This window comes from Pipistrellus kuhlii, unplaced genomic scaffold (genome assembly GCF_014108245.1).
Source record: "Pipistrellus kuhlii isolate mPipKuh1 unplaced genomic scaffold, mPipKuh1.p scaffold_m20_p_16, whole genome shotgun sequence".
Classification (NCBI taxonomy): Eukaryota; Metazoa; Chordata; class Mammalia; order Chiroptera; family Vespertilionidae; genus Pipistrellus; species Pipistrellus kuhlii.
In genome coordinates this window covers 21,960,025-21,973,662 of record NW_023425471.1, presented here as the reverse complement: position 1 = coordinate 21,973,662, position 13,638 = coordinate 21,960,025, and the positions used below count along the sequence as shown (strand labels likewise).

At 37.9% G+C, this 13,638-nt stretch overlaps 1 protein-coding gene across 1 annotated transcript in view; it reads right to left on the bottom strand.

Annotated features, from left to right (window-relative positions):
• CHM (CHM Rab escort protein) overlaps nucleotides 1–13,638 on the bottom strand; it is a 152,440-nt gene that overhangs the window by 41,872 nt on the left and 96,930 nt on the right.

Here is a 13,638-nt window from a genome sequence, read left to right as displayed (position 1 = left end):
AGTTAGGAAAAGTATATAATATGAGTTTTCCTAATGTTTAGGAACACAGAATATTTTCCCTTAATTTAGAAAACAGGCTCTTTTTGTTCTTAACAGACTTAAGGAAAGGGGAAGATAAAAATTGATTAAATACCTTGCTATATCATTCACAGCCTGTAAAAGACACCTAAAGACTTTCTATTTTTCTGTTATGTGTTGCTTTCTCTTCTGTTCAAGAATAGCTCTCTGGTCACATGTGTGATAATATGTTAGACCCTCCCCCCCAAAAGACCTAGAGCTTCTTTTAATATCTGTTTCCACTTTACTTCAAAGGATGATTATAGAAAGATTTCTTTCAAGTGCAATTTCCAAATAAGGAAAACAATTATGCATGGACATTATCAGGTCTCTGTCATCTGATATGTGTTGGGACAATGAATCATACAGAACCCTCCATTGACCTTCTTTCAATGTGTCTAGATAAAAGGATGAAAATTAGAATCCATCTCCTTGCAGTGCCACAAGTTATAAATGTACTTTATAGGGCTCATTATCCAAACTAATGGACTAAGGGCAACATCCTTGAAATGGACTTACCAGCACCGACAAAGCCAGTATGCAATATTTCAGAAACTATATGCAAATGTCTGCATGTTTGCTATATCTTTTTATTATGGAAATATCACAATTTACTTTTGTCATAGCTTCTCCTTTTGAAACCAGAATTGCTTTATTAGAAATATACTTACATGTATGTCCTAATAAAATGCAAGCAAATAATTTCAAATCTATACCATATTTTAACTAAATATAGTATAAACTAAAATATGCTGTATCACTCTAAAATGAAGCCAAATAAGAGGTATTTACTAGGCATAAAGGCATTATTAAAGGACAAACATCCAAAACCAATAGTGAGATGAATTTAAGGTGTATTTCCTAAAGGCATATGATGATATGTCAGTATTCTTAAATAAATGCTGTGCCACTGTTGGGATAGACTATGGTATCTCACGATGTTAGATATACATAATATGTATTTTAATCAATTAATGACATAACATGCTATATTATATTAGTATTTTTGATTTTCATCATCTCACATCTACTTCCTTTCTCTTTCCAACTTATGATATATTCCAATGTATCTCACTTCACATGTCATTGTCTTATAAAATACTCAACCAAATAGATATAAGGTATTTATACCTCAATACTGTATTTTGTAAAATAATTAGTTAAAAAGTAAAACACTCAGGCTCCTGTTTTAAACCATTCATGCTCATTTTTAAAAAATTATGGCTTTAGCCATTTTATATATTTTTAATATATTTTTATTGATTTCAGAGAGGAAGGGAGAGGGAGAAAGAGAGAGAAACATCAATGATGAGAGATAATTACTGATCGGTTGCCTCCTCCTGCATGCCCCCTAGTGCGGATCAAGCCCACAACCTGGACATGTGCCCTTGACTGGAATCAAACCCAGGACCGTTCCATCTACAGGCTGACACTCTATCCACTGGGTCAAACTGGCTAGGGCCATTCATACACAATTTAAAACACAAGGTACTTTAGGCAATGGGGAAGATAAATCTGCTGATCCATTATTAAACATTGATCTCTATTTATCCAGACACGTTGACAAGTTTTTTCCTTGCCTTAAATTCAGAGATTATATAGTGTCAAGAGGGAATAATTTGGGCAGAAAAAAAGAGGGTGTTAAAAATCTTCTATCTTGTCCTAACTGGTTTGGCTCAGTGGATAGAGTGTTGGCCTGCAGACTCAAGGGTCCCAGATTCGATTTAGGTCAAGGACATGGTTGCAGGCACATACCCAGTGGGGAGTGTGCAGGAGGCAGCTGATATATGTTTCTCTCTCATCAATGTTTCTAACTCTCTATCCCTCTCCCTTCCTCTCTGTAAAATATCAATAAAATGTATTTTTAAAAAATCTATTTTTTGATAGGAATATAGGCTATCCTATATAATAAAAGGCTAATATGCAAATTGCCCCCTAGGAAGTTTGACTGGGAGACCAGGAGTTTGATTGCTCACTATGATGTGAGCTGACCATCAAGGGTCGGAACTCAACATGGTGGGCGATCAGTGGCAGTGATGGGGCGCTAAGGGAGCAAGGGAAGGAGAAGACAGGGAGGTGGGGAGGTGGGAAACCTAATTAGCCCTGATCACTGGCCAGGCCTAGGGACCCTAGTGATGCATGAATTTCATGCATTGGGCCTCTAGTATAGATATATTATTTGTCAAAAGTCAGTTAATGAACACTTAGATTTGGGCACTTGCACTGCATGTAAATTATCCATCAAAAACAAAAAAACTGTAAATAAATATTAAACTCTAGTTAATGATCTGCATGCCGAAGTGTTTAGGGGGAACTGTACTTATATCTGGACTTTACTGTGTAATAATTTAAAAGAGTGAAATGATGGACAGAGGGATAAACTTTTAAGTAGATATATGATTAAGTAAGTATCCTATCTAATAAAAGAGTAATATGCAAATCAGCCGTCACTCTGTTATACCAACAAGCCATTCCTACCAGCCAATCAGGAGCGAGCATGCAAATTAACCCAACCAAGATGTCTGTGGCCATGGAGAGAGCAGAAGGGAGGCATGGGTTTCCCTGGGAAAGGAGGAAGCTAAGCTTTCTGCACATCCTGGCCTGCCTTGGCCTTTGCTTAAGGCTACAAAGTTTCAATTATAGAAGATAAATAAATCCCAACAGAAAGGACTGTCATCACAGAGAGAGGAGAAGACTTGGCTCTGCTCCAGGCTACAAAGTTTCAATTACAGGAGGTAAATAAATCCAACAAAAATGGTGGCAACCACAGAGCTAGAGAGAGCAGGAGGCTAAGGTTGCCCCCAGCGATGGAGGAAGCCAAACTTTCCACACAACTTGGCCTGCCTTGGCTTTTGCTTAAGGCTACATAGCTTTAATTATAGAAGATAAATAAATTCCAACAGAAATGGCTGCCACCATGGAGCAAGTAGAAGGCTTGGCTCTGCTCCAGGCTACAAAGTTTCAATTGTAGAAGATAAATAAATCCCAGATATCAGGGCCTCTGCTTGGGTCACTGGGGGGTGTGGCCAGCCTGAAAACCACCACAGGTCCTTTGCCCAGGCTGCCGCATGCCCCTAGGGAACCCCCACCCTGATCTGGAAGACCCTTCAGGGCAAACCAGCTGGCCCCCACTCATGCACCAGGCCTCTATCCTATCTAATAAAAGAGTAATATGCAGATTGACCATCACTACAACACACAAGATGGCTGCCCCCATGTGGTCAAAGATCCTACCCCCATGTGGACACAAGATGGCCACCACAAGATGGCCAGCAGTGGAGGGCAGTTAGGAGATACCAGGCCTGCAAGGGAGGGCAGTTGTAGGTGATAAACCCGCAGGAGAGGGCAGTTAGTGGTGACCAGGCCAACAGAAAAGGGCAGTTGGGGGCAAAAAGGCTGGCAGGGGAGCATTAGGCATCAATCAGGCTGGCATAGAAATGGTTAGGGGGTGATCAGGCTGGCAGGCAGAAGTGGTTAGGGGCAATCAGGAAGGCAGGCAAGTGAGCAGTTGGGAGCCAGCAGTCCTGGAATGTGAGAGGGATGTATGACTGCCTGTTTAGGACTGATCTGACTGGGATCAGGCCTAAACGGGCAGTAGGACATCCCTTGAGGGGTCCGAGATTGGAGAGGTTGCAGGCTGAGCTGAAGTACACCCCCTCCCATGCACGAATTTCATGCACCGGGCCTCTAGTATTAAAATGTTAATTGTGGACTCTAGATGGTGGATATTGAAGTGTTCACCCTAAAATTCTTTCAATTGTGGCATAGATTTAAAAATTTTCATAAAAAAAATTGGCAGGGAGGGGTGTTAATACAAACCATGGATTCTAGTTGAAGTCTTTGTAAAGAGCTCCCATTTAAATAAACCACACAATTAAACCTTGCCATAAGCTAAGGAGAACTCTTTGCTTTGTAGGAATCCAAACTCTAGTAGGACTGCTTCAATGATAGCTATACCTTTAGTGACAGGCAGACATTGGTTTCAGAAGTTATGGTATATGAGGAAACAACTGGGGACCATTCAAAATGGAAGCATGAGGACATGGGGATTAGGGAGTTCAACAATGCAAGGGCAATATACCAACAAATGTTCCAATGTATGCTGAGGCTTCTGGATGAAACAGTGATTCTCAGAGGAGGAGGAGAAGGAAGAAAATCAGAATCACACCTGGGGGACTTTTTCAAATTATAAGTACCCCTGGAGATTCTGATAAGCTCCCAAATCCCAGGGAAGAATCACTATCAAGTGTGCCACTGCTGCATTGTATCTATATGCTGTGCTAGGTGGAGAAAGTCAAGAGCTATTGCTACAGAAAGAAACATATTGATTTCTGCAGTAATTGAGGTTACGGTCACATATGCTTCCTCAGTCTGGTAGGTGATAATAAGACAACTCACCTGATAGCCTCCTTTGAAGTACTAAGGCTCTAGGCCTGAACAATTCAAAGCAATACACATTTAAGTAAGTGATAAAATTTGTTTCCCTCTCAGACACTTGACTTACTGTCATATATTTGGTTTAATTGGGAGAACAATGAAGAAAGGAATATTGACATGGGACCCAGACATAGAGTTTGTACTACAAGATTAATATAACAAATTAGATGACATTCAGGTAATGGAAAACAGCCAAATGAAACAGTGCTGCCAGAGACATTAAAATACCCTCCCGCCAACTCCTTTCACATGAACCTGAGGAAGCCATTAAAGATTAACAACATTTTGGATTTAGTTGAGGTTCTTGCTGAGCATCATAAATAGTAAATTGAGATGGAGCATAATAGGAGTTTCTAGATACAGGGACACAATGACAAAGCTGACCATAAGAATCACTGAAGCCAGGCGAAACATTTCTAGAGCTGAGATTTCTAAATCACAATACTTACTCAATTCTTAGTAAAATGACACAAGGGTATAAATATCAAAATGACGATACGGAAGAAAATACTCAGCAAGATAAAAACTCTTTATCTGGAATTAGGCCCAGAGGAGAAAAAAATAACATTAAAACAGGCATCACTATGATCTTCAGAATTAATATCCCAACTAATTGTATGGTAAGGAGTGCAGAAATCACATACGAAATAATTTTTTAAAAACAGTAAGGAAATCAGAAGATTTTCAATCACTGAAGTAAACAAAATAATTCTCCCTACTCACTATGTCCTTCCACAATTTCTCAAACACATTAGTTCACATGCCACCTCTTCAATGACACCATTCCAAAAACACTTATTCATTTCTTTGGGGTAAAAATTCATCCCAATAGTTTCAAACGCCATTAACCTATTGTGACCAATCCAAAGCTCTGTATCCATATTTTTAAAAATATATACAGTGGTGCCTCGCATAAAGAACGCCTCGCACAGCGAACGCTGCACACAACGAACTTCATTTCATGATTCATACAACGAACTTTGTTTCACACAACGAAGTCGCCCGAGCTTCCACGACCGCTTTGCCCGAGCTTCCACGACTGCTTCGCCCGAGCTTCTACGATCGCTGCCGAGTATTGCATCCTTCCGCGCAGGCACTGCAAGCAGTCGTTAGTCACTGCGCTTAACTTAAGCACGTATGGCGGCAATCGTTCTTCATTACGAATTAAATCACACACGTATCACGGCAGTCGTCCTTTTAAGTTAAACTCAATATTTTTTTTATATCATGGCTTCTAAAAAAAGCAGGAAGGTGATTTCTGTTGAAATGAAACAGGAAATAATTAGAAGGAGTGAATGTGGGGTAAAACAGTATGACCTCGTCAAAGAGTTTGGCCTCAGCAAGACCACCATTTTCACCATTTTGACAAATAAGGATGCAATCAAATCAGCCAAAGTAGCCAAAGGAGTATCAAAACTATTTCATGAAAAACATAGGTCTTCAATCCACGAGGAAATGGAGAGGCTATTAGCGATTTGGATTAAGGACAGGCAGGGGAAAGGTGACGTAACAACCCAAGATATTATCTGTCACAAAGCCAAGAGAATTTATGACGATCTAAAGAAAAACGTCCCTGGAAGTAGCAGCAATCAAGATAATGAAGAAGAATTCAAAGCCAGCAGGGGGTGGTTTTTTAGATTTAAGAAAAGGTGTGGAATCCACAGCTTTACTATGCATGGTGAGGCTGGCAGTGCTGACAAGAAAGAAGCAGAAAAGTTCTCTATTAACTTTCAAAAATGTATTAAGGATGAAGGATACTGCCCACAACAAGTGTTCAATGCCGATGAAACGGGTCTTTTCTGGAAAAGAATGCCGAGCAGAACCTTCATTACAAAAGAGGAGAAGAAATTGCCAGGACACAAAGCCATGAAGGACAGACTTACCCTTCTGTTTTCGTCTAATGCCAGCGGAGACCTCAAGATCAAACCTCTATTGGTTTATCACTCTGAAAATCCAAGAATTTTCAAGAAAAATAACGTTATTAAGTCCAAACTGCCCGTCCATTGGAAGTCCAATCAAAAAGCCTGGGTGACCCAAGTTATCTTCAACGAATGGATTCTGGAAATCTTTGCTCCTGCCGTGAAGAAATTCTTGCTGGAAAAAGAACTGCCGCTCAAAGCCCTTCTGATACTTGACAATGCCCCTTCTCACCCAAAAGACCTAGAGGAAATATTGCAGGAAAATTATCCTTTTATCAAGGTGCAGTATTTGCCACCAAACACCACATCCATTCTTCAGCCAATGGATCAGCAAGTTATTGCGAACTTTAAAAAACTCTACACTAGAGCCCTCTTTAATAAGGTGTTTGAAGAATGCGAGTTTGGTGGAAACAATATGACTGTCCGAAAGTTTTGGAAGGAGAAATTTGATGTCCTTATGGCAATATGACTTATACAGAAGGCCTGGGAAGAAGTGTCACAAAGGACCCTCATTTCTGCTTGGAAGATGCTTGTGCCTTCGTGGACCCAGGAAGAAGCAATAGTTGATGACACAGAAGTGGTGAAGGACATCATCACAGTGGCCCAAAGGTTGGAATTAGAGGTAGAGGAAGAGGATGTAGAGGAGCTTATTGAGGAACACGAAGAAGAGCTTACAACTGAAGAGCTCCAAGCACTTCTGGTCCAGCAACAGGACAATGTTCAAAGGGAAGCGTCATCTGATAACGAGGAGCAACAATCAAACAATCAACCAATCCCAACTGCTGACATCAAGAACATCCTGGTCAAATGGAAAGCAGTTCAGGAGTTTACCAATGCCCACTATCCGGATTCAGCTGAAGCAAACAGGATCAACGATCTTTACTCCGATACTCTTGTCCGTTATTTCTGGCAGATGTTGGAGAAAAGAGAAAAACAAACGACTTTGGACAGGTTTTTCATGAAACCATCGGCCAAAAAGCAGAAAATGGATGAAGATGTGCAAGATTCGGTAGACTCTACTTAGTCTGTCTTAAAATTAAAAAAATGTGTGTTTTTTTTTTAAAAAAATTATGTTTTTAGATGTATCTAAATAAAAATAATAACAAAAAATTTATCTTTTTTTATGTCATCTTAGCATATTTTATGCTACAGAACGAATTATTTTTTTTAACATGTATTGTTATGGGAAAACACGTTTCACATAACGAACTTTTCGCATAACAAACTTGCTCCTGAAACGAATTAAGTTCGTTGTGTGAGGCACCACTGTATATTTTATTGATTTTTTACAGAGAGGAAGAGAGAGGGATAGAGAGTCAGAAACATCGATGAGAGAGAATCACCAATCAACTGCCTCTTGCACACCCCCCACTGGGGATGTGCCCGCAACCAAGGTACATGCCCTTGACCAGAATTGAACCTGGGACCCTTCAGTCCGCAGGCCGACACTCTATCCACTGAGCCAAACCGGTTTCGGCTGTATCCATATTTTAAAACATTTATTATCCATTTCTTTCTGGAGAGATTCCAAATGCCTTTCAAAACCTAGCATGCCCCACACTGAATTCATCATGGCCCCTCATCTGCTTACCCTCTTATCTTAGATAATGACCTGACCAGCACTTAACAGTTTCCCTAGTTCAGAATCTCTGTTTCTACATCTAATCTGCTATTCAATTTTCATTCTAGCTTATAAAGATTTCTCGAAACTCACCCTTTCTCTCCATTTCCACTGAGACTGCCTTAAACTCTTATTTAGTCTAGTAAGACAATGGACTACTAGCAAGTTGGTAGCTCATCTGCTTCATATAAATGTATGGCAAAACAACCATGTGCCAACCACTGTTCTAAGAGGTGAGAATAAAAATATCTTGTCCTAAAGGAACTCCAAATATAATGAAAATTCAGACACATGCAATGTCCAAGTCCAGTGATAAGAGATGAGGATGCAGGGGAGTACTCAACTGAGGGTTACTAATTTTGAAGTATGAAAAACAGTTAAGCAAGCAAATAAGAACACTGAAGGTATAAAGGCAGTATGTTCAGGGGTACAGAGGCACGAAAGAGAAGTACAGGAAACCACAAGCATTTCAATATTGATTGACAATAAAATGGAAGCAGATGCTGGAGGGCGAGATGAGCTTAGAGAGGCAGGCAAAGACCAGTTCCCTAAGCTTCATGTGTCATGTAAAATGGTCTTAAACTTTTATTTTGAAGTGGTATAAAGACACTGAAACTTCTTACACAGGGAGGAGCAGAGTCAGATCTGCATATTGAAAATATCTCATTGTGTAATCCTATCTAATAAAAGAGTAATATGCAAATTGATTACCACTCCAACACATAAGATGACTGTCCCCATGTGGACACAAGATGGCCACCACAAGATGGCTAGCAGGGGAGAGTAGCTGTGGGCGATCAGGCCAGCAGGGGAGGGCAGTGTGAGGGACCAGGCCTGCAAGGGAGGGCAGCTGGGGGCTATCAGGCTGGCAGGAGAGTTGGTAGGGGGTGATCAGGCCGATAGGCAGAAGCAGTTAAGGGCAATCAGGCAGGCAGGCAAGCGAATGGTTGGGAGCCAGCAGTTCTGGATTGGAGAGGGTGAAAGTTAGGCTGAGGAACACCCACCCGCATGCACAAATTTCTTGCACAGGGCCTCTAGTTATCTCCATAATTAGTTTGTTCTTTAATAACCTCTGATAGACTCTAAAGTCCATGAGAAGAAAGATCATGACTGTCTTGTTCTCTGCTGTGGCCCCAGTGCCTGGCACACATAAAATAACGAATAATTGTTGCATGGATGGCTAAATGGGTGGGTTGATAATTATAGAAGTATTCCATTTATGTGAACAGTACAGAGGCAGAAAATAAATATACAGAATCTCTCATTTAAGAGGTAAAGAACCTCTTCCTATCAGTGTTTCTTTCAAATCACTGCCAGAATTACTAACATACTAGTAAAAATAGAAAATCTAATTTTGTCAATTATCCACTTAAAACTACCACTGATTACAGTCCAAACTCCTTAGTATAACATATGAATATCTTCAGTATCCAATTACATTAATAATTGCTACTAGCTAATATATATTAAGTTCTTACTATGTTGAATAAAGCTTTCTGCTAGCTTTATCTGTTCATTTAAAATTAAAAATAAGTCAGTGAGTTTGGTACTGTCATGTCTAATTTTACAGATTAAGAAACTATAGCAGAGAGAGATTAAACAACTTGTTAAAGTTCACTCAGATAGTAAGTACAGAAGCCAGGATACTCATCAATGTCTATCTGATTTTAGAGCTTGCACTCTTTACTGTGATCTTTTTTGTACACAAGAGTAAGGCCCATGATTTATTCATCTCTTTATCGCTAAAACAACTAGCATAGGGGTTGGTGAAGGTTAAATATTTATAATATTATCACTATCATTTTGCAAATGAGACATGCTAAAATCAGAAATTCACTGACTTTCCAACAATAAGAAATAGTATTAAGAATCAATCACATCATGCTTGGTCTAATATACTATTCACTACTAATTTACAAGTATACAGAAAAGGTATAGTCATTCCTGACATAAAAAAAAGATATCTCCAAGAAATAGTCATAGGAGGAAATCAAGTAATTGAGACAGCTGAAATACACAAGGAACACTAGCTGAAGAAATTAGATTCAGGCTTTTGATTACAGATATATCTGATCCAAGGTTATCCACACCTTACCCTAATATCAAATACTGCATTGCTAAATGACCAAATCTAATTTACAGTAGTTTTACATGGTCAGCACAGCTGCAAAGGAAAATAAAGCTGCTCAATAAGAACATTCAGTGTTTCAAAAAATAGTTAACAGAGGGGTTTAGTATTAGAATTTAGTGAGAGGGTATAGAAAAGAACTACTGGTACCTATGTCTGATATCTCTGAAAATTAAGAAAGCAGAGCCAGTATAGCTTAGCGTGCACAGTCAATGTAGATCTCAGAAAAACCAAATTAAACAAAAATAAAAAATAAATTTTAGCTGAAAATAAGTATTCATTTGGTTACATATTCCATATTTATTCTCTCAAAGTTTATACAATACTTTGATGTATAATCACCAAATTAAACTCAATGCTATGATCCAATGCTATGTTTCCATTTGCTTTCTTTAAAGGAGGGTAAAAGAGAAGCACAAAAACAGTATCAGTTTTTACCATTCATTCACTCACTCATTCATTTCACACATACTTGGTGAGTATAGTGGGTGACAGGAACCAGCTCTGGTTCTGGAGATATAGTTGACTTAAAAATAATCATACCAGGGGACCTGACTCAGGGGCTGACAGAGGGTACTGATCTAATCCATTGGAGCAGAGACCTGAGGCATGAGTAGCTCTTAGAACTTAGATCTGAGGCATGAGTAGTTCTTAACTACACCAAAGGGGAGAAATGTCAAGTGCTCCACATAGAAAAATAAGGAAAGAAAGACATTCTAACACCATAAGGAGATAAATATAAATCTTTGCAGATTCTTTGACTAATAATCTAATTACACCTAAAATAAGCAATCATTTGAGGCAACCTGATTCCTTAAAAAAAAAAAAAATATATATATATATATGCTACATATGCCCAAATATGTTTTCAAGGTTTTCCCCTCAATAAATTATCCCTCAATTTACATTAAGTCCTTACAAAAAATACCTCTTATTACTGGTATTGCTCTCAAATATTTGATTTGTAATAACAAAGTAGTGTTTGGGAAAGATACACTAGCCTGAGTTAACTTCAATCAATGTTAACTTTAGATAATTTTGGTAATTATTAGTGATGGTATGAATTCACATTTTTCAAGTATTGATTGTCTCTCAAATAAAACTTATGAAGATTACTTAAACAATTCAGTATAGTGAGAATATTGTAGATATCATGAACATTATTAATGAAGGTAAAATTTTTAAAACTGATCTACTATTAAAGAAATAAATGTCATAGCTTGGAATATAAAATTTCCAATAAGAAAATAATATCTAGAATCCAAAATATCTGTATCTTAACCAATATGAATAAGAAATATATTCATTAGAAAACTGAAGTCCTAATAAAATGATTTAATAAATAGCATAAGTAGACATTTTGTTATTTCATTTATACCCATAAAAGTAAACACAAATTGTTAACTTTTTAAAATTTTCTCATTGGAACTGAATATTACCCAATATGTAAGTAAGGCCTATATTTGGGCATATAAAACACTTTAAGATAATTTATTTCTAAACGTTGAGGAAAAACTAAGTACTTTAGGTACTTTCAGTTAACTCAATGAAAGCATGTCATATCTGGGAGGAGACTTGGGGATTCCACCTAACTCATCTTACAGATAAAATACTGGTCCAGAGTAACTTGTCCAATGTCATTCATGACAGTAATACCTTTTCAGGTCTTCTCTCATTCAAGGGCTACCTGACCATACATGCCTTAAGAGCTGCTAAACAGTTGTTATGTTCGAGGTCTTTCTATGAAGTTATAAAAGAAATGTTAAATCACTAGCAGTCTGTCTGCTATTTAAAATTCAGACTTAATGCCAGTAGATCTGGAAGATTCACCTTGAAGTAGGCTTAGAATGAATTAAGACCCAGAGACTAAAATCCATCATGAAACACAGTACCATAGGCTTGATCCCAAACTCTACTTTACATATCAGTGTTTCTCAGTGTCATCTAAAGATCACCTATATTAGATTAACTTGGCCTGTACCTTAAAACTGCAAATGCCTTGATGTACTCTAAGCACATTATTAAATTTCACTCCCCAAGGGTGAGGTTCAAAAATCCACGGTGGTGTTTTTTTTACAAGTTTATCTGGTGATCCTGAAGCACATTAAAATTTGAAAACTACCCAACTTTGGTTTTTAAACCCTCAGCTCTAATCTGTCTGTTGCAACTGAAATCTGTAGAAGAGCACAAAGTAGAGTTACAATGTTCACAGCTTATAATAAAAACAAAGTAAAAATTGAGGTAAATGTAGTCTTTGTTCAACAAATTCTATTACTGTACTAATGTATCCATTTTTTTTTAAAGACAAACAAGGTTCATTCAAATTCATGTCACTAAGAGTAACATGTGGGACTGGAATGGTGCCCAAAAAAAGGTACAAGGATCTAAGTAAATAAACACAAAACAAGCAATTCATTATCTAGCTTTCAATCGTTGGGCACATACTCATGCTACAAAATGAAAACATAAGGAAAAATGACCTCTAAAAGCTATAAAGACAACTATTCCTTCATGAAATCTCCACAGAGCTCTTCATGAGCCAATATATAAATATCCTCGGTCTTAAGGGACATATTTTTTCATGTTTAATTTATGTAGTACCTTTCTGTTAAAGTGCTAAAAGTATTTTAAAACACTTTAGATCATGTGTCTATTTTACGTTAAACTGGATAATTATTTCTCTAAAGCAAATTCACTATCTAAAATTTACATGTTCTAGAGTTGACTTTTTCTACACTATATCTTAAAATACTAGTTATTGCACTCTAGCTAGTCTACACAAAGATAAACATTTTATGCTGTTTAGACTACAGACAATTATTGTAACATGAAAAAAAAGTTTAAAACTGAACATGTTTGTTCAAGATATTAAGGTATTTTCTGGATGAACAATTATTTTTTTTCTTTGTTTGTAAGATTTATTGGAGTCAGGGACTCGTTCCCCCTCCCCATGTGGGAGCCTGTGCTGTGAGTTTCTTTCCCTCTCCCCACGTGGGAATCTGTACTTTTTCAATAAAATTTGCACCTTTGCTAAACAAAAAACAAAAACAAAACACACACACACAAAGTTTTGTTGGTGTAATATTGGTTACTAAGATGATAAGGTTTCAACTGTACAATTCTATCATAAATGACTTCATATTATATTGTACTGTGTGTAACATCAAGTCAAATCTTCTTCTGTCACCATTCTAACACATGTGAGGCAGTATCTCATTGTAGTTTTGATATGCATTTTTCCAATAGCTAGTGAAGCTGAACATCTGTTCATATATCTGTTGGTCATTTGAATGCCTTCTTGGGACAGGTTTCTGTTCAGGTACTCTGCCCATTTTGAAGCAGATCGTTTATTTGGTGTTGAGTTGTATGAGGTCTTTTTATATTTTGGACTAGAGGCCCAGTGCATGAAATTCGTGCACGGGAGGAAGGGGGTACCCTCAGCCCAGCCTGCACCCTCTCCAATCCGGGACCCCCCA